The sequence below is a fragment of the Camelus ferus genome, chromosome 2 (assembly GCF_009834535.1).
Source record: "Camelus ferus isolate YT-003-E chromosome 2, BCGSAC_Cfer_1.0, whole genome shotgun sequence".
Taxonomy (NCBI): Eukaryota; Metazoa; Chordata; class Mammalia; order Artiodactyla; family Camelidae; genus Camelus; species Camelus ferus.
This window is the reverse complement of record NC_045697.1, coordinates 18,512,312-18,523,862: the sequence shown is the minus strand read 5'-3', so window position 1 is coordinate 18,523,862 and position 11,551 is coordinate 18,512,312. Positions and strand designations below refer to the sequence as shown.

Here is an 11,551-nt window from a genome sequence, read left to right as displayed (position 1 = left end):
CTTCAGGGTAAATAAAGGGCTTGTGAAGAAAGAGATACTAGAAAGAAAGAAAAATGTGTGGCCTGGATAAGCCAAGCATGGAACCAGCAGCAGCAGCAGTGGCAGCAGCATGAACAGTTGCCCAAAATATTTCTAGAATCCTCGGCTGGTCCAGTAAAGCTCCATTTAACTAACAATCTCTTCAGTAGGAGGGCCTCCATTTACCAAGTTCCTGGCTATGCTACACTTTGGAGAGGAGACAAGGCGATGGACTGGAGAGTCCTGCAGATCTGGGTCCGAACCTTGACACCTACTTGTGGCAACCTGTGCTAGACCCTCAATAACTTCTCTGAGCCTCAGAAGTAAACAGAGGGTTCTGATGGGGATGGCTCTGGCCCCCAGGTGTTTTGACCAGGGACAACAGGCAACACCCTTCACAAATCCATTTACACCTCTGATCTCTATCTCAGATACATACAAAATTCAAATTGTAGGGTCAACAGGGCTAGGAAAGAACCCACACTAAGGGAAGTGGTCTCATGTGGCGAGATGGCCCCAGCAACCAGGCCTGGGTATTGGAAAAAAAATTGTGGTCCCAGTGCGTGTTGTGGGTGTTATTAGAACTTAGCCCCATCAGCAATTAAAAATTTTTGACACTTTTACCTCTTCTTTTCTGATTTGGATCCCTTTTATGTCTCTCTCTTGCCTGATTGCTGTGGCTAGGACTTCCAGGACTATGTTGAATAGGAGTGGTGATAGTGGGCATCCTTGTCTTGTCCCAGATTTTAGTGGGAAGCTTTTGAGTTTTTCACTGTTGAGTGCTATGCTGGCTGTAGGTTTGTCATATATAGCTTTTATTATGTTGAGATATGTTCCCTCTATACCCACTTTGGTGAGAGTTTTTATCATAAATGGGTGTTGAATTTTATCAAATGCTTTTTCTGCATCTATTGAGATGATCATGTGGTTTTTGTCCTTTCTCTTGTTGATGTGATGTATTACATTGATTGATTTGCATATGTTGAACCACTGTTGTGTCCCAGGGATGAACCCCACTTGGTCATGATGTATAATCTTTTATATGTGTTGTTGGATTCTATTTGCTAATATTTTGGTGAGGATTTTGGCATCTATGTTCATCAGTGATATTGGCCTGTAATTCTCTTTTTCGGTAGTGTCTTTGCCTGGTTTTGGTATCAGGGTGATGGTGGCTTCATAGAATGAGTTTGGGAGTATTCCCTCCTTTTCAATCTTCTGGAAGAGTTTGAGAATGACTGGTATGAGTTCTTCTTTGTATGTTTGGTAGAATTCCCCAGCGAAGCCGTCCGGTCCTGGACTTTTATTTGTAGGGAGGTTTTTTATTGCTATTTTGATTTCATTTCTAGAGATCGGTTTGTTCAAGTGGTCAGTTTCTTCTTGGTTCAGTCTTGGTGGACTGTGTGTTTCCAGAAACTTGTCCATCTCCTCTAGGTTATCCAGTTTGGTTCCATATAGTTTTTCATAATATTCTCGTATGATATTCTGTATTCTATTTTATTTGTTGTAATTTCTCCATTTTCCTTTCTTATTTTGCTGATTTGTGCGCTCTCTTTTTTCTTCTTTGTGAGTTTGGCCAGAGGTTTGTTGATTTTATTTACTTTTTCAAAAAACGAGCTTTTGGTTTGATTGATTTTTTCTATGTTTTTTAAAATCCCTATTTTATTTATTTCCTCACTAATCTTTATAATTTCCTTCCTTCTGCTGCTTTTTGGGTTTTTTTGTTCTTCTTTTTCTAGTTCTTTCAGTTGGTGGGTCAAATTGTTACTAACTGCGGGACCCCTGAACTCTCACTGTAACTGAGTGGAATTCAGAAGGAGCATTCGCCTGTTTATTTCAAGTGTGCGAGATCTCTGGCATATGGAGGTACAGGTATTTTCAGCTCTAATGATACTCAGGCAGTGGAGACAGAGATGAGGCAGTCAATCTAAAGTAGCTTCTCCACGGAACAGTGAGGACCTGAGGCCAAAAATTCTAGCTCTGTAATCCATGGAGTTAGTAGACAATCAGGTGGGGTCCATGTGACATCTAAGTGGCCCTCAGCCTTCTCAGAATTATATGGATAGGGCCACCCTCTAAATAGTGCACTTCCTCTGGTCAAAAATGTAGGGCTTTGGAGCCACCGGGATTTAGGCGGAGATGATAGTGAGACAACTGCACTCAGCAGAGAAGCTGAGTTAGGTTATTGGGATGATGACATACAGTGCCAGGCACATAGTAGGCCTTCGATAAATGCTAATTATCTTGACCTGTCTGGAGCATAAGCAGGGATTGGCAAAGTGGGCCAGCAGAAGACACAGACAGAACCTTGCAGTGCTGCCCCAGATCTCAAGGGGCATCCAGCCAAAGAGATCAGCTATCAGGGTGTAGTCTGAAAGAAATATTAGACAGGAAGAGGAGGGAAGGTGTAAATCCAGAAATAAGCTGGGAGGATCTGGGTGAAGAGAGGCCAAGACATGAGGCCTCCAACTGGAAGGGCTGGAGAAGGCAGGAAGGGATCCAGCGGGTGGGGACACTGAACTCACTCCGGGTCAGGCAGGGACTGGAGCCCAGGGGCTCTCTTCTCTCCTTTGCACTTTTTTGTTTTGAAATAATTTCAGACTCACAGGAAAGTTACAAGAATAGTACAAGGAAACCTCATATACCTTTCACCAGTATGTCCCAAATGTTAACATTTTACACTTTGCTTTATTCTCTATCTCGATTTCTCTCTGTACCTCATACTTACTATATATTTTTTGAACTGTTGGAAACACAATGCCTCTTTACATATATCAGTGTGTATTTCCTAAAAAATAAGAGCTTTTTATTTATGAATGGTAGTATGATCATCACATTCAGGAAATTAACCTTCATACAATATCATTATCCAAAGGGCTGACCTTATCCAGATTTTACCAGTTGGCCCAATAATATCCTTTAAGGCAAAAAAAAAAAAAAAAAAATTGCAGATCATACATTGCATTCAGTTGTCATATCTCTTCAGTTTCCTTGAATTTACAACAGTTCCTTCATCTTTGTCTTTCATGATACTGATATTTTGAAGAATACAATTCAGGGCTCACACAGGCACCTCTCAGCTGTGTGGCTTGCTGTTGTCTATGGCAGAGTAACCTAATAAATTCCTTTTCTATTTTCAAAAAAAAAAAAAAAGGAATACAATTCAGCTACTTTATAGAATGGTTTCAGTTGGGATTTGCCTGATGTTTTCTCATGAGTAGATTCAGATGAACATTTTTTGGCAGAAAAAACACGAATATGATGTTGCATTCTTCCCATTGCCTCATATCAGGATGCACGTGATGTTGATTTTTCTCTTAACTTGTAACGTTAACTTTGATCATTTAGCTGAGGTGGTGCCTGCCAGGTTTCTCCACTGTAGGGTTGCGATGTTTGCTTTGTCATTAATAAGAATCTGGAGGACAGACACTTTGGGGCTATATAAATATTCTGCTTTTTCTCAAACTTTCTACTGTTCATACCATCTTGATGCTTTTGCCCAAATCAATGATCATTGTGATGATTGCCAAATGGTAGAACCCAGTCTCTTTACTTAACTATTTCTGTTTAATGAGCAAGGAATGTGTATGCCCTTCACACGTCCTGCATAATCTCCATAAGCCTTAGCTTATGTGCTGCTTCTTCCCTGAAATGCCCTCCTACCCCTTGTTCCTCAATATTTGCCAATAATTTCTTTCCAGACCCAACTCAAGATTCAACTCCAAGGACTTTTTCCATGACCCACTGCAATGGACAGTGACCATTCTTTTATTTTCCTTTCCATTTCTGCCTTTAGATGTTTCTTAGTTTTAAAGTATTTCTTTTTTTAAAATTTATATATATATATATATTTGAATAAAATTTATATATATATATATATTTGAAGTATAGTCTGTTTATAAATATGTGTCAGTTTCTGGTGTATAGCACAATACTTCAGTCACATAGGAACATACATATATTCATTTTCATATTCTTTTTAACCATAAGTTTCTACAAGATATTGAATATATTTCCCTGTGCTATACAGTATGAACTTGTTGTTTATCTATTTTATATATAGTAGTTAATATCTGCAAATCTCAAACTCCCAGTTTATCCCTTCCTACCCCCTTCCCCACTGGTAACCATAAGTTTATTTTCTATGTCTGTGAGTCTGTTTCTGTTTTGTAAAAAAGTTCATTTCTCTCTCTCTTTTTTTTTTTAGATTCCACATAAAAGTGATATCATATGGTATTTTTCTTTCTCCTTCTGGTTTACTTCACTTAGAATGATATTCTCCAGGTCCGTCCATGTTGCTGCAAATGGCATTATTTTATTATTTTTTTATGGCTGAGTAGTATTCCATTGTATAAATATACCACAACTTCTTTATCCAGTCATTTGTTGATGGACATTTAGGTTGTTTCCATGTCTTGGCTAAAGTACTTCTTGAAGTCTTGACTTCTCCTTACAACATGACCAAGGCTACATCATCTTTTATAACATGTTTTTCAAACTATCTGTGGTTGAAGGGCCAGTTTTTGAAATTTTCCAAAATATTCAGGAAGAATCTGTTGTCCTACTGTACGTGGCTCAGTATCCAAGTTCAACCACACTTGAAGTGGCCCCTGTTGCCCTGTTCACTGAGTCAGGTCCATTGACCGTGTTCTTGAATGTCATGGCAATGTCAAATTGCCCTAAAAGTTTCTAGACTTAACATAAGCTGGTAACATTTTATACTTAAAATTTTCTGTACTTACTATGGGCTGGTAATATTTTGAGTGGCATGTTTTAGGGCATCTCCTCCCCTTCCCCACACCCACCCTGACTCCCAGACCCAAGAGAGGTAAATAAGGGAAATCGGATGACAGAGAAAATCTTTTTCCACTGATTGCCTCCGTCTCACTTGATTTCCATCGAAATTGTTTTTAGTGACATAATTGCCCCAAAGAGACCGAAGACTTCATGGGGGAAGAAATGATGACCAGTGGCTCCTAACAATGAATGGGTTTGAGAGGCTGAAGGGAACATTAGGATTATGGTAAGTAACCCCTGCCAGCATAATATTCAAAGGACTAGGCAGATCTGCACTTGTCACTGGAATAGTTCAGTCTCTAACAATCAACTCAATGACATTGCTAACTCTTCTGCTTCGTTTCTCTTGGTGAAAACGGAGCTCCTCATCTAAGTCCCCAACATTCACATAGGAATGCTATTTAAAAGAAAATATTTATTGATTCTCTATCAGATGTCACTTGGGCACCAGAACCAATAGGTGCTGGGAAAAGGGAGGGAAGCAAAACAGTCCCTGTCCTCAGGAAGCTGATTTTCCACTCAAGGAGGCAGTGATAAGGCTGATAGAGGATCAAAACAAGGAGCCCTGAGAGCATAGGAGCTACTGGGGGGGTCAAAAGTGACCTCCTCAAGGGAGTGACATTAGTGAGAGCCGAGGTGGACAGAGGTGGGAGAGGAGGACGGGGGTGTTGGCTCAGCAGAGATGTCAGCTCAGGCAGAGGTGGGGTGGGGTCCACACCTTGTAAGGATGTCCCGAGGGCTGGCATGACTGGGCCCAGAGGGCAGGAAGGGTCCAGACACAGGGCACGATCTGCATACCGGCCTTGTGGGCTGGAGAAGGTTCTGGGAGGGAGGAGCCAGATTGCGTTTTCAGGAGGATCTCTGTTGTAGAGAGACTGCTGGAAGGTCAGGGTGGGCTGTGCAGGAGGAGTGAGAAGCCCATTGTCCCAGGTGACAATGGCTCAAATCAGGCAGTGGAATCTCTTGTTCATCTTTGGGGGACCTGTCAACAACCCAACTAATCCAATCCTTTGAGGGATGAGGGGACAGCGTTCCTGTTTTTTTCAGATGAGGAGACCTTTAAAGAGGATCTTCCTAATCAAGATATTCCTGCCCCAACGGGTAGTGGAGAGAAACAACTTCTGGGAAAGGCCGAGACTCCAGGCACGTGGAGCCCAGGCGTGCGGGCTGCTGAAGGATCAGGAATCGATACTCCCTCTGGTGATGCTCAAGAAGCCACTTCTAGCTCCTTCTGCCTCACCGTTGACAGGATTTTCACCCAGCAGATCTTGAGAATGACGGCTCTATCATAGGAAATTAAAGCTGAATTTTAGTGTAGAATCTGTAACAACCCAGTTCCTAAAAGTCTTGCTGATTGGGAGCAGAGGGCAAGGCTGGCGAATTAGTTCAAATTTTGAATTAACAATATGTTTTAAAAGAAACAATGTGCTGACTTTCAAGGATAAATGTAAGTCACTTAGGAGTCATGTATACAAAATGGTTTTCCTTTCTCTAATACACAAATTTGCAGCACAATGTCATTACACACTGGTGTGTTCCAATCAGCTGGGAGGCATATTGTTAAAATGAGAAGAAAGTATCAATAATAAGGTAGTTATTATCTATTGAGTATTTACCAGGTACCACGCACACAGCCAAGCCTTTAGATTGAATAATTGGATCCAGCCCTATCGATGAACCCTCCATGGTGGGAGTTCTATTATCACACCCATTCTGCAGATGAGAAAGCTGAGGCTCAAAGAATTTAAGTACATTAATCAAGGCCACACAGCCTGTAAGTGATGGAGTCAATGGGAACGTGAGACTGTTTGACATCCAAGCTTGTAATCTACTCCCAGCAATGGGGAAAACATCAGGGTTCTGCATGATTTACTTCTTTTGTGAATTAGAGTGAGCTCACGGGTCTCCCTCGGTGAATGTCACTCTCATCCGCAGGGACTGTGGCTCCTGGAAATGTGTAGAACCCTGGGTGTGTCGATGTGAGTCTGGCTGGTGAAGGTCCAGTGCCTTGTATGTCTCATCAGGAAAAAGGTTGAGAACTGAATGTCTAGTAAAGAGATAACTGAGGCTGATCCTGGGGTGGGGCTGCCTTGCACACTCCCTTTGATTTGTACTCCCTTCCCTTCTACTCCACGTCCTGAGGTCCTTCCTCACAAGTGCTGGTTTGGTGCGACAGTGTGGCTCTGTGCCTCCCTAACTCTGGAAATACCTGCATGTGCAGTCTGAATCCTAGGGACATCCATCTGCTGTGGGCGCCCAGGCAGTGAGGCTGGTTGGGACCCAGAAGCCCCCTCCTCTAAGGTAAGCTGAGCAGCCCCACCTCCGTCCCCTCTATACAGTCTCCCCGAGAGCAGAAACTTCTGGAGGTCAGGCTGACACCGTCACTCACCTTGAGGTCCTTGCTGGTTCCCCCTTCTCCTTGGTGTGAAGTGACGATGCCTCTTGGATCTGCCCCCCTCCTCATCCCCAGCCTGGGCTCTTGCCAGTGGCGCCTCACTCTGTTCTCTGGCCATATTCAGCCACTGACAGTTCCCCAAATGCCGCAGGACACTCTCACCTCCTTAACTTTGCATGTGCTGAACCCACCACCTGAAATGCTCTTTCTTCCCTTTCTTCCGTTTACCTGGCCACCTCCCTCATCCTTAAGACTCAACTCTCGGGTAAGTTTTTTAGAGGCATTTTCCCTTGCTTCCATCTCCACCTCTGCTGGGTTCTCACCTTCTTTTCAGTGAAGGCATATTTCTATTGCAGAAGTTCTCACATGGTGTTACATGGGGTGTGTGTTTGGGTGTGTTTTTGGTTGGTCCCCCCGTTCTCAGTGAGCCCCGGGTGATCGTGTGCACATTGAAACCAGAGAAGCACTGTTCTAGCTCTTTGCTCAGGAGACTTGCCAGTCTCTGCCAGGTTTGTTAAGGGTTGTGCCCAACAGGGCATGCAAGTGAAGCCACGTCTTCTGATTGCAAGCCTGTGAGTGTCTCTAAATTTAGACAAACCTAAGTCCCACCCAATCTGAGACAGGAGGGAAGGGGACAGGGCACAGCCATTCAAGGAATGACACAGCAATTAACATCAAAATGGTGGAATATTCAACCCCAGTGGCCTTGAGGATCAAGATGGCGGGAAATTTTACTTCTAGTAGACCTTGAGCTTCATTATACACTCATTGTAATATATTAGCATGATAAATAACATGCCCACAGGCGCCATGACGCCCCAAGGCGAACCATAAAAGGTCAAAGAGCGGGCAGTGGTCCAGTTCCTGGGAATCCCAGCCCCTTCCCCAGGGTAGTTGGAATTCCTCCCACTTGTTGGCATGTGAAGCTACCAAGCCTATGAAAATTAGCAACACTGCACCTGGTGGCTGCCTCTCACTTCCTCATCTCTGGAGGTGGCCCATACTCTGTCTATGGAGTGTGTGTCTACTTTTACTTTAACCTGAGCTCCCAACCCCCCTACCTTGTGGCCTTTCTCTCGCCTTCTGAAACAGCCTACACTTTATGTAGTATGTGTCTCTCTAAATAAGTCTACCTTTACTCAACTGTGGCTCATTCGTGAATTCTTCCCTGCACGAAGCCAAGGACCCAGACTTGGAGGAACACATCCCAGGGACTCAATGGAGACCTGGGACACAGACCTTTTCTCACCCCACATCTGTTTTTTCCTGTATCAAATCTACCACCTGCTACCTATGTGGCTTTGGGCAAGTTGCATGACCTCTCTGAGCTTTAGTTTCTTATCTGTGGGGTGGAGATAATTAATGCAAAGAAAATACTTCATGCACAGCACATAGCAAGTACTCAGCAAACGTCAGCTCTGGGTGATTACAAAAGGCTGCAATCATGCACGGATGTTTAATCTCATCGAAGTAGATATTCAGTTACACACATACTAATTAATTATTATTTAGGCTGTTTGCCAGATGCTGTGAGAGAAAAAGATGACATTCTTCCTGAAGAGTTCATACAAGATTTGGGGAATAATGCTTATCAAATGACTCAAATTCATAGAATGAAACCCACTGCAGAAAGTCAGGGCTTTGAGGTTTCAAAGAAGAAAAACCTCATATCCTGTCAAGTGATTAAGAAAAGCTTTATGAAGCAGTCAGTATTCGAGGGGGCCTTGAAGTCTGGATAGAATTTCACAGGTCTAGGGGAAGAGAGGGCACTCTTGGCAGAGGAGGGAAAAGAGTTGGAGCAAAGGCATGGGGGGTGATTCATAAAAGAGCAAGTTTCCAGGTGACTTTTCACATAGACTAGGTTTGTGAGAGTCTTGGGACATAAGCCTGGAAATAGAGGTTGATGGTAAAATTTATATTTAATCTCAGAGATAAATGAGGGACCCCTGGATGCCCTTTCTTACCCCACAGATGTCAGTATTTTCCATGCTTCTGAAGTGCAGTTCATCTGGTAGGAGGAATAGGGGCAGATGGTTCCTATTAGTGCTTTCCCGACTGCCTGTGGTGGATGCTGTTGGTGCCCCATCCAAATCGCCTTGCCTGGGCTGCTGCACCCATCCCCCAGCCGCTGTGAGTGTTGGATGCTGGCAGCTCACGGCTGCCCCTTCTCCAGGAATTCTGCTCAGCCCAGAAGGTTAACTCTCCCCTTTTGGGGCAGCCTACTGCCAGTGACTGATTGCAATAGGCTATAACAGGCCAGTCCCTTGCCTCAACGCAGGACCCCCTCCATGGGGGAACTCACACTCCAGAGCTGCCCATGGGATCAGGCTGACTCCACATCCTCTGCCCTCCCCAGCCTCCCCCACTCCCTTTCTCTCCTGAGAGTCTCCCTCACTTAATCACATGCACCTGAGTCGCCATCACAACTGTACTTCTAGGGAACCTGACCTTAAGACACCGTCTCCCCCAAGGACAGATTTCTCTCTTTTTTCCTCATACTTTCTTCTGTTGACTTTTGACTCTGGTCCAATCATACAACTTCTTTCCACTTTTCTGGAATTTAACCAGCCAGTGACTACTGAAAACACCAGTGACACTGTCCTGACACCTGGATGATGGATGGATAGGACCAACAGGCTTCAAAGTGGCCAGAGTGAATTAGAGAGAAGGGGGTTAATAAGAGCTTGGCTTATAGCACCTGGTCCCTGCTGAGTATACAACCAGGGAAATATGATTTCTTATTTACTTGTGAATCTTTCAGTTGCAAGTGTCCAATACTCAACCAGTTATGACATAATAATAGTAATGCGGTAGTCAATAGGGAACCTGGCAGGACTTCCCTTCCCTCCCCTTTGAAGCTGAGTGTGGCCACGTGACTTGGTTTGGTCAATGAAATGTGAGTGGAAGTGACATATACCTCCTCCTGGACAAAAGCCAGTGTATCCTTTTTAAAGTTGTTTCCCTCTGTCATGGTGACCAGCAACATTATAGTTAGCAGCTGCCCTATCAGTTTGGATTCCTGAGTAACTACAATAAGCACAATGCTTGCTGATCTACACTGGATAAGGAATATGTGCAAAATACAAAAATTTGTTGTTTTAAGCCGCTAAGATTTTGGGACTGTTTGTTACTGCAACATACTAACTGATACAAATAATTTTTAAAAATAGCAACCAATATGCCAGATGCTATTCTAAATGCTTCTTATATGTTAACTCATTTTATCTTCATATCAACCCTATGAGATAGACACTATTATTACCTCATTTTATGGTTGAGAATATTGAGGACCAGAGAGGTTAAGTGTCTTGCCCAAGGTCATACAGATAATAAGTGGCAGATTCAAGATTCAAATCTAGACAACCTGATTCTCAAACACTATGTATATCCCACATAAAAGATAATTTAATGCCTCCTGCACTGCAAAGGTACTACTTCAGGCACAGCTGGATCCAGGTGCTCAAAAGGTCTCAATTGGAATCACTCTCTCTGTTCTGCTTTCTTCTATGTTGGCTTCATCCTCAGATGCTGTTTCAATGAAGAAGCCGCCTCAACTCTAAGCTTATATTCTGATGCTAAGCAACTACATAGAAAATAACATTTTCCTCCCCACAAATTCTAGCAAAAGCTCTTTAGAGAACCATTCATTCTCCACTTCCAGTCACTTGGTGTGGCTTTACCTGAAAAGGGATAAATGAGTGCAGGGCAGGCATATGTGGAATGACAGAGGCCCTGAAGAGCTGAGAACTTCTGTGAAGCTGCCAAAGAGCCTGAGAATTCAAAAATCTGCAGTTGCTGGAGTCGTAAAAATAAACAACCCCCCCCCCCCCCAAATGAATACCATTTATATTGTCAAACGTTGTCATGGAATTAAAGATGGCAAACCTCCAGACTGGAAATCCTTGGGACTTGTACATGTTATTGGAAGGATTTCTGAGTTTTATTTCCTTTTTCTTCCCTGCTGAGTTCCTCTTATTCTCCATCCCTCAGCTGGCGCTGCATGCTCACACACAGTTCTGTGCATGGGTATTCTTTCCCCAGACCCCCACAGACACACACACAAACACACACATACACATACACACACACACTTTGCTATTGTCTTCAGAGTAGTAGTAGCAGGAACACTTGATTAAGGGTCAGGAGACCTGGCCTCTGATTCGGCTTTGCTCTCTGTGAACTTGGAAATATGAAGACCTAGTTCTGGATCTGATTGTCCACCTATGAAACATGGCCTTAGACCAGATGATTCCAGACAAACTTCTCTCTTTCACACTGTTCTTGGTTCTAGCTGCCCCCATCTCAACTTCCTCCCTGAAGCACCCCCCCATCCCAGAGCCCTAG

The 11,551-nt window shown here is 43.5% G+C and overlaps 1 long non-coding RNA gene across 1 annotated transcript; it reads left to right on the top strand.

Moving 5' to 3' along the window:
• Positions 1-4,869: 4,869 nt before the first annotated feature.
• Positions 4,870-6,142, top strand: LOC116668264. The gene is made up of 2 exons (XR_004325359.1): positions 4,870-5,038; positions 5,860-6,142. It is a non-coding gene; the product is annotated as an uncharacterized LOC116668264 (long non-coding RNA).
• Positions 6,143-11,551: the final 5,409 nt, after the last annotated feature.